The sequence below is a fragment of the Oncorhynchus gorbuscha genome, linkage group LG18, assembly GCF_021184085.1.
Source record: "Oncorhynchus gorbuscha isolate QuinsamMale2020 ecotype Even-year linkage group LG18, OgorEven_v1.0, whole genome shotgun sequence".
NCBI classification, from domain to species: Eukaryota; Metazoa; Chordata; class Actinopteri; order Salmoniformes; family Salmonidae; genus Oncorhynchus; species Oncorhynchus gorbuscha.
In genome coordinates this window covers 83201573-83219517 of record NC_060190.1, presented here as the reverse complement: position 1 = coordinate 83219517, position 17945 = coordinate 83201573, and the positions used below count along the sequence as shown (strand labels likewise).

General features: G+C 45.3%; 1 pseudogene; it reads right to left on the bottom strand.

The window, feature by feature from the left end:
• Positions 1-17945, bottom strand: part of LOC124003955 — a 220233-nt pseudogene that overhangs the window by 41027 nt on the left and 161261 nt on the right.

Below are 17945 nucleotides of genomic sequence, written 5' to 3'. Positions count from 1 at the left end.
GGTACTACGGAGTCCGGCAAAATAACTAGTGGGGGTACTACGGAGTACAGCAAAATAACTAGTGGGGGTGCTATGGAGTCCAGCAAAATTAATAGCGGGGGTATTATGGAGTCCAGCGAAATTAATAGTGCGGGTATTATGGAGTCCGGCAGAATAAATAGTGGGGTACTATGGAGTCTGGCAGAATAAATAGTGGGGGTACTATGGAGTATGGAAAAATTACTAGTAGGGGTACTATAGAGTCCAGCAAAATACCTAGTGGGGGTACTATGGAGTCCAGCAAAATAACTAGTGGGGGTACTATGGAGTCCAGCAAAATAACTAGTGGGGGTACTATGGAGTCCAGCAAAATAACTAGTGGGGGTACTATGGACTCCAGCATGGAGTCCAGCAAAATAACTAGTGGGGGTACTATGGAGTCCAGCAAAATAACTAGTGGGGGTGCTATGGAGTCCAGCAAAATTAATAGTGGGGGTACTATGGAGTCCAGCAAAATAACTAGTGGGGTTGCCATGGAGTCCATTAAAATTAATAGTGGGGGTACTAGGGAGTCCAGTGAAATTAATAGCGGGGGTCCTATGGAGTTCAGCAAAATAACTAGTGGGGGTACTATGGAGTCCAGCAAAATAACTAGTGGGGGTACTATGGAGTCCAGCAAAATAACTAGTGGGGGTACTATGGAGTCCAGCAAAATAACTAGTGGGGGTACTATGGAGTCCAGCAAAATAAATAGTGGGGGTACTAGGGAGTCCAGCGAAATTAATAGTGGGGGTATTATGGAGTCCGGCAGAATAAATAGTGGGGTACTATGGAGTCTGGCAGAATAAATAGTGGGGGTACTATGGAGTATGGAATAATTACTAGTGGGGGTACTATGGAGTACAGCAAAATACCTAGTGGGGTTACTATGGAGTCCAGCAAAATAACTAGTGGGGGTACTATGGAGTCCAGCAAAATAACTAGTGGGGGTGCTATGGAGTCCAGCAAAATTAATAGTGGGGGTACTATGGAGTCCAGCAAAATAACTAGTGGGGGTGCCATGGAGTCCATTAAAATTAATAGTGGGGGTACTATGGAGTCCAGCAAAATAACTAGTGGGGGTACTATGGAGTCCAGAAAAATAACTAGTGGAGGTACTATGGAGTTCGGCAGAATAAATAGTGGGGGTACCATGGAGTCCGTCATGGAGTCCAGCAAAATAACTAGTGGGGGTACTATGGAGTCCAGCAAAATAACTAGTGGGGGTACCATGGAGTCCGTCATGGAGTCCAGCAACATAACTAGTGGGGGTACTATGGAGTCCAGCAAAATAAATAGTGGGGGTACTAGGGAGTCCAGCGAAATTAATAGCGGGGGTACTATGGAGTCCAGCAAAATAACTAGTAATAGTGGGGGTACTAGGAAGTTCAGCGAAATTAATAGCGGGGGTACTATGGAGTCCAGCAAAATAACTAGTGGGGGTACTATGGAGTCCAGCAAAATAACTAGTGGGGTACTAGGGAGTCCATCGAAATTAATAGCGGGGGTACAATGGAGTCCAGCAAAATAACTAGTGGGGTACTGTGGAGTCCAGCAAAATAACTAGTGGGGGTACTACGGAGTCCAGCAAAATAACTAGTGGGGGTACTATAGAGTCCAGGAAAATACCTAGTGGGGGTACTATAGAGTCCAGCAAAATACCTAGTGGGGGTACTATGGAGTCCAGCAAAATAACTAGTGGGTGTACTATGGAGTCCAGCATGGAGTCCAGCAAAATAACTAGTAATAGTGGGGGTACTAGGGAGTCCAGCGAAATTAATAGCGGGGGTACTATGGAGTCCAGCAAAATAACTAGTGGGGGTACTATGGAGTCCAGCAAAATAATTAGTGGGGGTACTAGGGAGTCCATCGAAATTAATAGTGGGGGTACTATGGGGTCCAGCAAAATAACTAGTGGGGGTACTATGGAGTCCAGCAAAATAACTAGTGGGGGTACTATGGAGTCCAGCAAAATAACTAGTGGGGGTACTATGGAGTCCAGCATGGAGTCCAGCAAAATAACTAGTAATAGTGGGGGTACTAGGGAGTCCAGCGAAATTAATAGCGGGGGTACTATGGAGTCCAGCAAAATAACTAGTGGGGGTACTAGGAGTCCACCGTACTATGGAGTCCAGCAAAATAACTAGTGGGGGTACTATGGAGTCCAGCAAAATAAATAGTGGGGGTACTAGGGAGTCCAGCAAAATTAATAGTGGGGGTATTATGGAGTCCGGCAGAATAAATAGTGGGGTACTATGGAGTCTGGCAGAATAAATAGTGGGGGTACTATGGAGTATGGAAAAATTACTAGTGGGGGTACTATGGAGTACAGCAAAATACCTAGTGGGGTTACTATGGAGTCCAGCAAAATAACTAGTGGGGGTACTATGGAGTCCAGCAAAATAATTAGTGGGGGTACTATGGAGTCCAGCATGGAGTCCAGCAAAATAACTAGTGGGGGTACTATGGAGTCCAGCAAAATAACTAGTGGGGGTGCTATGGAGTCCAGCAAAATTAATAGTGGGGGTACTATGGAGTCCAGCAAAATAACTAGTGGGGGTGCCATGGAGTCCATTAAAATTAATAGTGGGGGTACTATGGAGTCCAGCAAAATAACTAGTGGGGGTACTATGGAGTCCAGAAAAATAACTAGTGGAGGTACTATGGAGTTCGGCAGAATAAATAGTGGGGGTACCATGGAGTCCGTCATGGAGTCCAGCAAAATAACTTGGGGGTACTATGGAGTCCAGCAAAATAACTAGTGGGGGTACCATGGAGTCCGTCATGGAGTCCAGCAACATAACTAGTGGGGGTACTATGGAGTCCAGCAAAATAAATAGTGGGGGTACTATGGAGTCCAGCAAATTAATAGTGGGGGTACTATGGAGTCCAGCAAAATAACTAGTAATAGTGGGGGTACTAGGAAGTTCAGCAAAATTAATAGTGGGGGTACTATGGAGTCCAGCAAAATAACTAGTGGGGGTACTATGGAGTCCAGCAAAATAACTAGTGGGGTACTAGGGAGTCCATCAAAATTAATAGCGGGGTACTATGGAGTCCAGCAAAATAACTAGTGGGGTACTGTGGAGTCCAGCAAAATAACTAGTGGGGGTACTATGGAGTCCAGAAGCAAAATAACTAGTGGGGGTACTATAGAGTCCAAGAAAATACCTAGTGGGGGTACTATAGAGTCCAGCAAAATACCTAGTGGGGGTACTATGGAGTCCAGCAAAATAACTAGTGGGGGTACTATGGAGTCCAGCAAAATAACTAGTAATAGTGGGGGTACTAGGGAGTCCAGCGAAATTAATAGCGGGGTACTATGGAGTCCAGCAAAATAACTAGTGGGGGTACTATGGAGTCCAGCAAAATAATTAGTGGGGGTACTAGGAGTCCATCAAAATTAATAGTGGGGGTACTATGGAGTCCAGCAAAATAACTAGTGGGGGTACTATGGAGTCCAGCAAAATAACTAGTGGGGGTACTATGGAGTCCAGCAAAATAACTAGTGGGGTACTATGGAGTCCAGCATGGAGTCCAGCAAAATAACTAGTAATAGTGGGGGTACTAGGAGTCCAGCGAAATTAATAGCGGGGTACTATGGAGTCCAGCAAAATAACTAGTGGGGGTACTATGGAGTCCAGCAAAATAATTAGTGGGGGTACTAGGGAGTCCATCGAAATTAATAGTGGGGGTACTGTGGTGTCCAGGAAAATAACTAGTGGGGGTACTGTGGTGTCCAGGAAAATAACTAGTGGAGGTACTATGGAGTCCGACAGAATAACTATTGGGGGTACTATGGAGTCCGGCAGAATAAATAGTGGGGTACCATGGAGTCCAGCAAAATTAATAGTGGGGGTACTAGGGAGTCCAGCAAAATTAATAGCAGGGGTACCATGGAGTCCAGCAAAATAATTAGTGGGGGTACTATGGAGTCCAGAAAAATAACTAGTGGATGTACTATGGAGTCCGACAGAATAACTAGTGGGGGTACTATGGAGTTCGGCAGAATAACTAGTGAGGGTACTATGGAGTCCAGCAAAATAACTAGTGGGGGTACTACGGAGTCCAGCAAAATAACTAGTGGGGGTGCCATGGAGTCCATTAAAATTAATAGTGGGGGTGCCATGGAGTCCATTAAAATTAATAGTGGGGGTACTAGGGAGTCCAGTGAAATTAATAGTGGGGGTCCTATATTGAGTCCAGCAAAATAACTAGTGGTGGTACTATGGAGTCCAGCAAAATATCTAGTGGGGGTACTATGGAGTTCAGCAAAATAACTAGTGGGGGTACTATGGAGGCCGGGAGATTAAATGGTGGGGTACCATGGAATCCGGCAGAATAAATAGTGGGGGTACTATGGAGTCCAGCAAAATAAGTAGTGGGGGTAATATGGAGTCCAGCAAAATAACTAGTGGGGGTGCTATGGAGTCCAGCAAAATTAATAGTGGGGGTACTATGGAGTCCAGCGAAATTAATAGTGGGGGTATTATGGAGTCCGGCAGAATAAATAGTGGGGTACTATGGAGTCTGGCAGAATAAATAGTGGGGGTACTATGGAGTATGGAAAAATTACTAGTGGGGGTACTATGGAGTCCAGCAAAATACCTAGTGGGGGTACTATGGAGTCCAGCAAAATAACTAGTGGGGGTACTATGGAGTCCAGCAAAATAACTAGTGGGGGTACCATGGAGTCCGTCATGGAGTCCAGCAACATAACTAGTGGGGGTACTATGGAGTCCAGGAAAATAACTAGTGGAGGTACTATGGAGTCCAACAGAATAACTAGTGGGGGTACTATGGAGTCCGGCAGAATAAATAGTGGGGTACCATGGAGTCCAGCAAAATTAATAGTGGGGGTACTAGGGAGTCCAGCAAAATTAATAGCAGGGGTACTATGGAGTCCAGCAAAATAATTAGTGGGGGTACTAAGGAGTCCAGAAAAATAACTAGTGAGGTACTATGGAGTCCGACAGAATAAATAGTGGGGTACCATGGAGTCCAGCAAAATAACTAGTGGGGGTACTAGGGAGTCCACCGAAATTAATAGCGGGGGTACTATGGAGTCCAGCAAAATAACTAGTGGGGGTACTATGGAGTCCAGCATGGAGTCCAGCAAAATAACTAGTAATAGTGGGGGTACTAGGGAGTCCAGCGAAATTAATAGCGGGGGTACTATGGAGTCCAGCAAAATAACTAGTGGGGGTACTAGAGAGTCCACCGAAATTAATAGCGGGGGTACTATGGAGTTCAGCAAAATAACTAGTGGGGTACTGTGGAGTCCAGCAAAATAACTAGTGGGGGTACTACGGAGTCCAGCAAAATAACTAGTGGGGGTACTGTGGAGTCCAGCAAAATAACTAGTGGAGGTACTATGGAGTCCAACAGAATAACTAGTGGGGGTACTATGGAGTCCGGCAGAATAAATAGTGGGGTACCATGGAGTCCAGCAAAATTAATAGTGGGGGTACTAGGGAGTCCAGCAAAATTAATAGCGGGGTACTATGGAGTCCAGCAAAATAATTAGTGGGGGTACTAAGGAGTCCGGCAGAATAAATAGTGGGGGTACTATGGAGTCCGGCAGAATAAATAGTGGGGTACCACCGAGTCCAGCAAAATAACTAGTGGGGGTACTATGGAGTCCAGCATGGAGTCCAGCAAAATAACTAGTGCGGGTACTGTGGAGTCCGGCAGAATAAATAGTAGGGTAGCATGGAGTCCGGCAGAATAAATAGTGGGGGTACTATGGAGTCCAGCAAAATAACTAGTGGGGGTACTATGGAGTCCAGCATGGAGTCCAGCAAAATAACTAGTGGGGGTACTATGGAGTCCAGCAAAATAACTAGTGGGGGTACTATGGAGTCCAGCAAAATAAATAGTGGGGGTACTATGGAGTCCAGCAAAATAACTAGTGGGGGTACTATGTAGTCCAGCAAAATAACTAGTGGGGGTACTATGGAGTCCAGCAAAATAACTAGTGGGGGTACTATGGAGTCCAGCATGGAGTCCAGCAAAATAACTAGTGGGCGTACTATGGAGTCAAGCAAAATAACTAGTGGGGGTACTATGGAGTCCAGCAAAATAACTAGTGGGGGTACTATGGAGTCCGGCAGAATAAATAGTAGGGTACCATGGAGTCCGGCAGAATAAATAGTGGGAGTACTATGGAGTCCAGCAAAATAACTAGTGGGGTACTGTGGAGTCCAGCAAAATAACTAGTGGGGGTACTACGGAGTCCAGCAAAATAACTAGTGGGGGTACTATAGAGTCCAGGAAAATACCTAGTGGGGGTACTATAGAGTCCAGCAAAATACCTAGTGGGGGTACTATGGAGTCCAGCAAAATAACTAGTGGGTGTACTATGGAGTCCAGCATGGAGTCCAGCAAAATAACTAGTAATAGTGGGGGTACTAGGGAGTCCAGCGAAATTAATAGCGGGGTACTATGGAGTCCAGCAAAATAACTAGTGGGGGTACTATGGAGTCCAGCAAAATAATTAGTGGGGGTACTAGGGAGTCCATCGAAATTAATAGTGGGGGTACTATGGGGTCCAGCAAAATAACTAGTGGGGGTACTATGGAGTCCAGCAAAATAACTAGTGGGGGTACTATGGAGTCCAGCAAAATAACTAGTGGGGGTACTATGGAGTCCAGCATGGAGTCCAGCAAAATAACTAGTAATAGTGGGGGTACTAGGGAGTCCAGCGAAATTAATAGCGGGGGTACTATGGAGTCCAGCAAAATAACTAGTGGGGGTACTATGGAGTCCAGCAAAATAACTAGTGGGGGTACTATGGAGTCCAGCAAAATAAATAGTGGGGGTACTAGGGAGTCCAGCGAAATTAATAGTGGGGGTATTATGGAGTCCGGCAGAATAAATAGTGGGAGTACTATGGAGTCCAGCAAAATAACTAGTGGGGTACTGTGGAGTCCAGCAAAATAACTAGTGGGGGTACTACGGAGTCCAGCAAAATAACTAGTGGGGGTACTATAGAGTCCAGGAAAATACCTAGTGGGGGTACTATAGAGTCCAGCAAAATACCTAGTGGGGGTACTATGGAGTCCAGCAAAATAACTAGTGGGTGTACTATGGAGTCCAGCATGGAGTCCAGCAAAATAACTAGTAATAGTGGGGGTACTAGGGAGTCCAGCGAAATTAATAGCGGGGTACTATGGAGTCCAGCAAAATAACTAGTGGGGGTACTATGGAGTCCAGCAAAATAATTAGTGGGGGTACTAGGGAGTCCATCGAAATTAATAGTGGGGGTACTATGGGGTCCAGCAAAATAACTAGTGGGGGTACTATGGAGTCCAGCAAATTAACTAGTGGGGGTACTATGGAGTCCAGCAAAATAACTAGTGGGGGTACTATGGAGTCCAGCATGGAGTCCAGCAAAATAACTAGTAATAGTGGGGGTACTAGGGAGTCCAGCGAAATTAATAGCGGGGGTACTATGGAGTCCAGCAAAATAACTAGTGGGGGTACTATGGAGTCCAGCAAAATAACTAGTGGGGGTACTATGGAGTCCAGCAAAATAAATAGTGGGGGTACTAGGGAGTCCAGCGAAATTAATAGTGGGGGTATTATGGAGTCCGGCAGAATAAATAGTGGGGTACTATGGAGTCTGGCAGAATAAATAGTGGGGGTACTATGGAGTATGGAAAAATTACTAGTGGGGGTACTATGGAGTACAGCAAAATACCTAGTGGGGTTACTATGGAGTCCAGCAAAATAACTAGTGGGGGTACTATGGAGTCCAGCAAAATAATTAGTGGGGGTACTATGGAGTCCAGCATGGAGTCCAGCAAAATAACTAGTGGGGGTACTATGGAGTCCAGCAAAATAACTAGTGGGGGTGCTATGGAGTCCAGCAAAATTAATAGTGGGGGTACTATGGAGTCCAGCAAAATAACTAGTGGGGGTGCCATGGAGTCCATTAAAATTAATAGTGGGGGTACTATGGAGTCCAGCAAAATAACTAGTGGGGGTACTATGGAGTCCAGAAAAATAACTAGTGGAGGTACTATGGAGTTCGGCAGAATAAATAGTGGGGGTACCATGGAGTCCGTCATGGAGTCCAGCAAAATAACTAGTGGGGGTACTATGGAGTCCAGCAAAATAACTAGTGGGGGTACCATGGAGTCCGTCATGGAGTCCAGCAACATAACTAGTGGGGGTACTGTGGAGTCCGGCAGAATAAATAGTAGGGTAGCATGGAGTCCGGCAGAATAAATAGTGGGGGTACTATGGAGTCCAGCAAAATAACTAGTGGGGGTACTATGGAGTCCAGCATGGAGTCCAGCAAAATAACTAGTGGGGGTACTATGGAGTCCAGCAAAATAACTAGTGGGGGTACTATGGAGTCCAGCAAAATAAATAGTGGGGGTACTATGGAGTCCAGCAAAATAACTAGTGGGGGTACTATGTAGTCCAGCAAAATAACTAGTGGGGGTACTATGGAGTCCAGCAAAATAACTAGTGGGGGTACTATGGAGTCCAGCATGGAGTCCAGCAAAATAACTAGTGGGCGTACTATGGAGTCAAGCAAAATAACTAGTGGGGGTACTATGGAGTCCAGCAAAATAACTAGTGGGGGTACTATGGAGTCCGGCAGAATAAATAGTAGGGTACCATGGAGTCCGGCAGAATAAATAGTGGGAGTACTATGGAGTCCAGCAAAATAACTAGTGGGGGTACTATGGAGTCCAGCATGGAGTCCAGCAAAATAATTAGTGGGGGTACTATGGAGTCCAGCAAAATAACTAGTGGGGGTACTATGGAGTCCAGCAAAATAAATAGTGGGGGTATTATGGAGTCCAGCAAAATAAATAGTGGGGGTACTATGGAGTCCAGCAAAATAACTAGTGGGGGTACTATGGAGACCAGCAAAATAACTAGTGGGGGTACTATGGAGTACAGCAAAATAACTAGTGGGGGTACTATGGAGTACAGCAAAATAAATAGTGGGGGTACTATGGAGTCCAGCATGGAGTCCAGCAAAATAACTAGTGGGGGTACTATGGAGTCCAGCATGGAGTCCAGCAAAATGACTAGTGCGGGTACTGTGGAGTCCTGCAGAATAAATAGTAGGGTACCATGGAGTCCGACAGAATAAATAGTGGGTGTACTATGGAGTACGGCAAAATGACTAGTGGGGGTACTATGGTTTCCAGCAAAATAACTAATGGGGGTACTATGGAGTCCGGCAAAATAACCAGTGGGGGTAATATGGAGTCCAGCAAAATAACTAGTGGGTGTACTATGGGGTCCAGCAAAATAAATAGTGGGGGTACTATGGAGTCCAGCAAAATAAATAGTGGGGGTACTATGGAGTCCAGCAAAATAACTAGTGGGGGTACTATGTGGTCCAGCAAAATAACTAGTGGGGGTACTATGGAGTCCAGCAAAATAACTAGTGGGGATACTATGGAGTCCAGCATGGAGTCCAGCAAAATAACTAGTGGGGGTACTATGGAGTCCAGCAAAATAACTAGTGGGGGTACTATGGAGTCCAGCATGGAGTCCAGCAAAATAACTAGTGCGGGTACTGTGGAGTCCGGCAGAATAAATAGTAGGGTAGCATGGAGTCCGGCAGAATAAATAGTGGGGGTACTATGGAGTCCAGCAAAATAACTAGTGGGGGTACTATGGAGTCCAGCATGGAGTCCAGCAAAATAACTAGTGGGGGTACTATGGAGTCCAGCAAAATAACTAGTGGGGGTACTATGGAGTCCAGCAAAATAAATAGTGGGGGTACTATGGAGTCCAGCAAAATAACTAGTGGGGGTACTATGTAGTCCAGCAAAATAACTAGTGGGGGTACTATGGAGTCCAGCAAAATAACTAGTGGGGGTACTATGGAGTCCAGCATGGAGTCCAGCAAAATAACTAGTGGGGGTACTATGGAGTCAAGCAAAATAACTAGTGGGGGTACTATGGAGTCCAGCAAAATAACTAGTGGGGGTACTATGGAGTCCGGCAGAATAAATAGTAGGGTACCATGGAGTCCGGCAGAAGAAATAGTGGGAGTACTATGGAGTCCAGCAAAATAACTAGTGGGGGTACTATGGAGTCCAGCATGGAGTCCAGCAAAATAATTAGTGGGGGTACTATGGAGTCCAGCAAAATAACTAGTGGGGGTACTATGGAGTCCAGCAAAATAAATAGTGGGGGTATTATGGAGTCCAGCAAAATAAATAGTGGGGGTACTATGGAGTCCAGCAAAATAACTAGTGGGGGTACTATGGAGACCAGCAAAATAACTAGTGGGGGTACTATGGAGTACAGCAAAATAAGTAGTGGGGGTACTATGGAGTACAGCAAAATAAATAGTGGGGGTACTATGGAGTCCAGCATGGAGTCCAGCAAAATAACTAGTGGGGGTACTATGGAGTCCAGCATGGAGTCCAGCAAAATAACTAGTGCGGGTACTGTGGAGTCCTGCAGAATAAATAGTAGGGTACCATGGAGTCCGACAGAATAAATAGTGGGTGTACTATGGAGTACGGCAAAATGACTAGTGGGGGTACTATGGTTTCCAGCAAAATAACTAATGGGGGTACTATGGAGTCCGGCAAAATAACCAGTGGGGGTAATATGGAGTCCAGCAAAATAACTAGTGGGTGTACTATGGGGTCCAGCAAAATAAATAGTGGGGGTACTATGGAGTCCAGCAAAATAAATAGTGGGGGTACTATGGAGTCCAGCAAAATAACTAGTGGGGGTACTATGTGGTCCAGCAAAATAACTAGTGGGGGTGCCATGGAGTCCAGCAAAATAAATAGTGGGGGTACTATGGAGTCCAGCAAAATAACTAGTGGGGGTACTATGGAGTCCAGCATGGAGTCCAGCAAAATAACTAGTGGGGGTACTATGGAGTCCAGCAAAATAACTAGTGGGGGTACTATGGAGTCCAGCAAAATAACTAGTGGGGGTACTATGGAGTCCGGCAGAACAAATAGTAGGGTACCAGCAAAATAAATAGTGGGGGTACTATGGAGTCCAGCAAAATAACTAGTGGGGGTACTATGGAGTCCAGCATGGAGTCCAGCAAAATAACTAGTGGGGGTACTATGGAGTCCAGCAAAATAAATAGTGGGGGTAATATGGAGTCCAGCAAAATAACTAGTGGGTGTACTATGGGGTCCAGCAAAATAAATAGTGGGGGTACTATGGAGTCCAGCAAAATAAATAGTGGGGGTACTATGGAGTCCAGCAAAATAACTAGTGGGGGTACTATGGAGTCAAGCATGTCCAGCAAAATAACTAGTGGGGGTACTATGGAGTCCAGCAAAATAACTAGTGGGGGTACTATGGAGTCCGGCAGAACAAATAGTAGGGTACCAAGGAGTCCGGCAGAATAAATAGTGGGGGTACTATGGAGTCCAGCAAAATAACTAGTGGGGGTACTATGGAGTCCAGCATGGAGTCCAGCAAAATAACTAGTGGGGGTACTATGGAGTCCAGCAAAATAAATAGTGGGGGTACTATGGAGTCCAGCAAAATAACTAGTGGGGGTACTATGGAGTCCAGCAAAATAACTAGTGGGGGTACTATGGAGTCCAGCATGGAGTCAGCAAAATAACTAGTGGGGGTACTATGGAGTCAGCAAAATAACTAGTGGGGGTACTATGGAGTCCAGCAAAATAACTAGTGGGGGTACTATGGAGTCCGGAAGAATAAATAGTAGGGTACCATGGAGTCCGGCAGAAGAAATATTGGGAGTACTATGGAGTCCAGCAAAATAACTAGTGGGGGTACTATGGAGTCCAGCATGGAGTCCAGCAAAATAACTAGTGGGGGTACTATGGAGTCCAGCAAAATAACTAGTGGGTGTACTATGGAGTCCAGCAAAATAAATAGTGGGGGTACTATGGAGTCCAGCAAAATAAATAGTGGGGGTACTATGGAGTCCAGCAAAATAACTAGTGGGGGTACTATGGAGACCAGCAAAATAACTAGTGGGTGTACTATGTTGTACAGCAAAATAAATATTGGGGGTACTATGGATTTCAGCAAAATAACTAGCGGGGGTGCCACGGAGTCCAGCAAAATTAATAGTGGGGGTACAAGGGAGTCCAGTGAAATTAATAGCGGGGGTACTATGGAGTCCAGCAAAATTAATAGTGGAGGTACTATGGAGTCTGCAAAATAACTAGTGTCGGTACAATCGAGTCCAGGAAAATAACTAGTGCGGGTACTATGGAGTCCGGCAGAATAAATAGTGGGGTACTATGGAGTCCGGCAGAATAAATATTTGGGGTACTATGGAGTCCAGCAAAATAACTAGTGGGGGTACTATGGAGTCCAGCAAAATAAGTAGTGGGGGTACTATGGAGTCCAGCAAAATAACTAGTGGGGGTACTATGGAGTCTGGCAGAATAAATAGTGCGGGTACTATGGAGTCCGGCAGAATAAATAGTGGGGTACTATGGAGTCCGGCAGAATAAATATTTGGGGTACTATGGAGTCCAGCAAAATAACTAGTGGGGGTACTATGGAGTCCAGCAAAATAACTAGTGGGGGTACTATGGAGTCTGGCAGAATAAATAGTGGGGGTACTATGGAGTCCGGCAGAATAAATAGTGGGGTTACTATGGAGTCCAGCAAAATAACTAGGGGGGGTGCTATGTAGTCCAGCAAAATTAATAGTGGGGGTACTAGGCAGTCCAGCAAAATGAATAGCGGGGGTACTATGGAGTCCAGCTAAATTAATAGTGGGGGTACTATGGAGTCTGCAAAATAACTAGTGGGGGCACTATGGAGTCCAGCAAAATAACTAGTGGGGGTACTATGGAGTCCAGAAAAATAACTAGTGGGGGTACTATGGAGTCCAGCAAAATAACTAGTGGGGGTACTATGGAGTCCAGCAAAATAACTAGTGGGGGTACTATGGAGTCCAGCATGGAGTCCAGCAAAATAACTAGTGGGGGTACTATGGAGTCCAGCCTAATAACTAGTGGGGGTACTATGGAGTCCGGCAGAATAAATAGTAGGGTACCATGGAGTCCGGCAGAATAAATAGTGGGAGTATTATGGAGTCCAGCAAAATAACCAGTGGGGGTACTATGGAGTCCAGCATGGAGTCCAGCAAAATAATTAGTGGGGGTACTATGGAGTCCAGCAAAATAACTAGTGGGGGTACTATGGAGTCCAGCAAAAATAAATAGTGGGGGTATTATGGAGTCCAGCAAAATAAATAGTGGGGGTACTATGGAGTACAGCAAAATAACTAGTGGGGGTACTATGGAGTCCAGCATGGAGTCCAGCAAAATAATTAGTGGGTGTACTATGGAGTCCAGCAAAATAACTAGTGGGGGTACTATGGAGTCCAGCAAAAATAAATAGTGGGGGTACTTATGGAGTCCAGCAAAATAAATAGTGGGGGTACTATGGAGTCCAGCAAAATAACTAGTGGGGGTACTATGGAGTCCAGCAAAATAAATAGTGGGGGTACTATGGAGTCCAGCAAAATAAATAGTGGGGGTACTATGGAGTCCAGCAAAATAACTAGTGGGGGTACTATGGAGACCAGCAAAATAACTAGTGGGGGTACTATGTTGTACAGCAAAATAAATATTGGGGTACTATGGATTTCAGCAAAATAACTAGTGGGGGTGCTATGGAGTCCAGCAAAATTAAATAGTGGGGGTATTAGGAGTCCAGTGAAATAAATAGTGGGGGTACTATGGAGTCCAGCAAAATAACTAGTGGGGGTACTATGGAGTCTGCAAAAATAACTAGTGTACTATGGAGTCCAGCAAAATAACTAGTGGGGGTACTATGGAGTCCAGAAAAATAACTAGTGGGGGGGTACTATGGAGTCCAGCAAAATAAATAGTGGGGTACTATGGAGTCCAGCAAAATAAATATTTAGGGTACTATGGAGTCCAGCAAAATAACTAGTGGGGGTACTATGGAGTCCAGCAAAATAACTAGTGGGGGTACTATGGAGTCCAGCAAAATAACTAGTGGGGGTACTATGGAGTCCAGCAAAATAAATAGTGGGGGTACTATGGAGTCCAGCAAAATAAATATTGGGGGTACTATGGAGTCAGCAAAATAACTAGGGGGGTGCTCCAGCAAAATTAATAGTAGTCCAGTGAAATTAATAGCAAAAGCAAAATTAATAGTGGGGGTACTATGGAGTCTGCAAAATAACTAGTGTCGGTACAATCGAGTCCAGGAAAATAACTAGTGCGGGTACTATGGAGTCCGGCAGAATAAATAGTGGGGTACTATGGAGTCCGGCAGAATAAATATTTAGGGTACTATGGAGTCCAGCAAAATAACTAGTGGGGGTACTATGGAGTCCAGCAAAATAACTAGTGGGGGTACTATGGAGTCCAGCAAAATAACTAGTGGGGGTACTATGGAGTCTGGCAGAATAAATAGTGGGGGTACTATGGAGTCCGGCAGAATAAATAGTGGGGGTACTATGGAGTCCAGCAAAATAACTAGGGGGGGTGCTATGTAGTCCAGCAAAATTAATAGTGGGGGTACTAGGCAGTCCAGCAAAATGAATAGCGGGGGTACTATGGAGTCCAGCTAAATTAATAGTGGGGGTACTATGGAGTCTGCAAAATAACTAGTGGGGGCACTATGGAGTCCAGCAAAATAACTAGTGGGGGTACTATGGAGTCCAGCAAAATAACTTGTGGGGGTACAATCGAGTCCCGGAAAATAACTAGTGCAGGTACTATGGAGTCCGGCAGAATAAATAGTGGGGTATTATGGAGTCCAGAGAAATTAATAGCGGGGGTATGCTGTACTCGAAAAATATGAGCCTATCACAATTACGAGACAGAGGAGCAAGCAGACAATAGTGGAAGCATCAATTAATTCTACAGGCTTAAGCCTAATGACAATCGCAGAATGTCATTACAATACACTAGGTGTTTTATAACAGATGTCTCTTTCCATTCATCAAATTGTAGGTACACAATGCACTGTTGGGGTTTGGATGATGGATTTTTTTGTTGTTGAGAGAACGGGTAGGTCTTCAGGATGTCCTTTTTTTAATGATTGTTTGACAATTATCATCATGACAGGTTGTGTTTTTGCTACATGAAAAGGTATAGTCCATAAGGCCAAAAGGCCAGGGAAGCTAAGCTTTCCCTAAAGTACATTGAACTAATATGGTATAGCCTAATTAGCTTACTGCAGTCTATACCGAAATAAATAAAATGATTAAAAATAGGCTACTACACCAGAAAGAAAGCATGATTTGGCCACAGAGGATTATTAGCTTCTTTTATTTATTTATTTGTTGTGGATTGTTTAAATTGTATAGCCTACAGTCAGAAGGGCCCGCAGTTTGGGCAGCATGTGCAGCAAATACCAAATAGATGATTTTTGAGTTACGACTGTCAGTGAAAAGAAAAGAGACCCAGCCAGGGATATCACAATATTTTAAAATACAATCGCAGAAAAAAGTTTTGAAAGCAAAATACTATTGCTGTAAAGAGATGACAATGAAAAGACTCCAATCTGTCTAACCCCACTATCAGCCCTACTACCTCTACTAGCCCCACTATCCGCTCTACTACCTCTACTAGCCCCACTATCAGCCCTACTACCTCTACTAGCCCCACTATCAGCCCTGCTACCTCTACTAACCCCACTATCAACCCTACTACCTCTACTAGCCCCACTATCAGCTCTACTCCCTCTACTAACCCCACTATCAGCGCTACTACCTCTATTAACCATACTATCGGCACTACTACCTCTACTAGTCTCACTATCATCTCAACTACCTCTACTAGTCCAACTATCAGCCCTACTACCTCTACTAACCCCACTATCAGACCTACTACCTCTACTAGCCCCACTATCAGCCCTGCTACCTCTACTAACCCCACTATCATCCCTACTACCTCTACTAAACCCACTATCAGCCCTACTACCTCTACTAGTCCCACTATCAGCCCTACTACCTCTACTCACCCCACTATCAGCCCTACTACCAGACCTACCGTCAGCCCAACTGTCGGCCCTACTGTCAGCCCGACTACAACTCTCAGCCCTACTACCTCTAGTAGCCCCACTATCAACACTAACATCCCTACTACCGGACCTACTATCAGCCCAACGACCTCTACTAGTCCCACTATCAGCCCTACTACTAGACCTACTGTCAGCGCTACTGTCAGCCTGATACCAAACCTACTTAGACGGAAAAACACTTTAAACAATTACATACAAGCTAAAATGAACTACATAACTCTTCATTGCTCTACTGACCACCACCACAGACAAATATAATGTGTAACATATCAGGTAATTGATGGGATCTTAATGACAATATTATAGAGATCAGAGCATACCTCAGTAATGTAGTCCTTCCCATCCTTTCCACAGATGGCTTTGACTGCACAGATCTCAAGACCTCCAAAGATCTCTGAGCAGATGTCCACCCACTGTTTGTACCTGTCAGGAGAGACGGGGTTACCCCATAGAGCTAAAGTCAACCACAGCTTGTTTCCGACCCACAGGAATTAAAGACAACCACAGCTTGTTCCTGAGAGACAGGGTTAGCCCACAGAGCTAAAGACAACCACAGAGAAGGGTTAGCCCACAGGAATTAAAGACAACCACAGCTTGTTCCTGAGAGACAGGGTTAGCCCACAGAGCTAAAGACAACCACAGCTTGTTCCTGAGAGAGACAGGGTTAGCCCACAGAGCTAAAGACAACCACAGCTTGTTCCTGAGAGAGACAGGGTTAGCCCACAGAGCTAAAGTCAACCACAGCTTGCACAGCTTGTTCCCGAGAGAGACAGGGTTAGCCCACAGAGTTAAAGACAACCACAGCTTGTTCCCGAGAGAGACATAGTTAGCCCACAGAGTTAAATACAACCACAGATTTTCCTGAGAGAGACTGGGTTAGCCCACAGAGCTAAAGACAACCACAGCTTGTTCCCGAGAGAGACAGGGTTAGCCCACAGAGCTAAAGACAACCACACCTTGTGAGAGACAGCCACAGTGTCTCCTGACCCCTCCTGTCTCAGCCTCCAGTATTTATGCTGCAGTAGTTTATGTGTCGGGGGGCTAGGGTCAGTTTGTTTATCTGGAGTACTTCTCCTGTCCTATTCAGGTGTCCTGTGTGAATCTAAGTGTGCGTTCTCTAATTCTCTCCTTCTCTCTTTCTTTCTCTCTCTCGGAGGACCTGAGCCCTAGGACCATGCCCCAGGACTACCTGACATGATGACTCCTTGCTGTCCCCAGTCCACCTGGCCATGCTGCTGCTCCAGTTTCAACTGGCCTGGGCCCTAGGACCATGTCCCAGGACTACCTGACATGAGGACTCCTTGCTGTCCCCAGTCCACCTGGCCATGCTCCTGCTCCAGTTTCAACTGTTCTGCCTTACTATTATTCAACCATGCTGGTCATTTATGAACATTTGAACATCTTGGCCACGTTCTGTTATAATCTCCACCCGGCACAGCCAGAAGAGGACTGGCCACCCCACATATGCTCTCTCTAATTCTCTCTTTCTTTCTCTCGGAGGAGGACCTGAGCCCTAGGACCGTGCCCCAGGACTACCTGACATGATGGCTCCTTGCTGTCCCCAGTCCACCTGACTGTGCTGCTGCTCCAGTTTCAACTGTTCTGCCTTATTGTTATTTGACCATGCTGGTCATTTATGAACATTTGAACATCTTGGTCATGTTCTGTTATAATCTCTACCCGGCACAGCCAGAAGAGGACTGGCCACCCCACATAGCCCGGTTCCTCTCTAGGTTTCTTCCTAGGTTTTGGCCTTTCTAGGGAGTTTTTCCTAGCCACCGTGCTTTTACACCTGCATTGTTTGCTGTTTGGGGTTTTAGGCTGGGTTTCTGTACAGCACTTTGAGATATCAGCTGATGTACGAAGGGCTATATAAATAAATTTGATTTGATTTGACCTTGTTCCTGACAGAAGAGAGA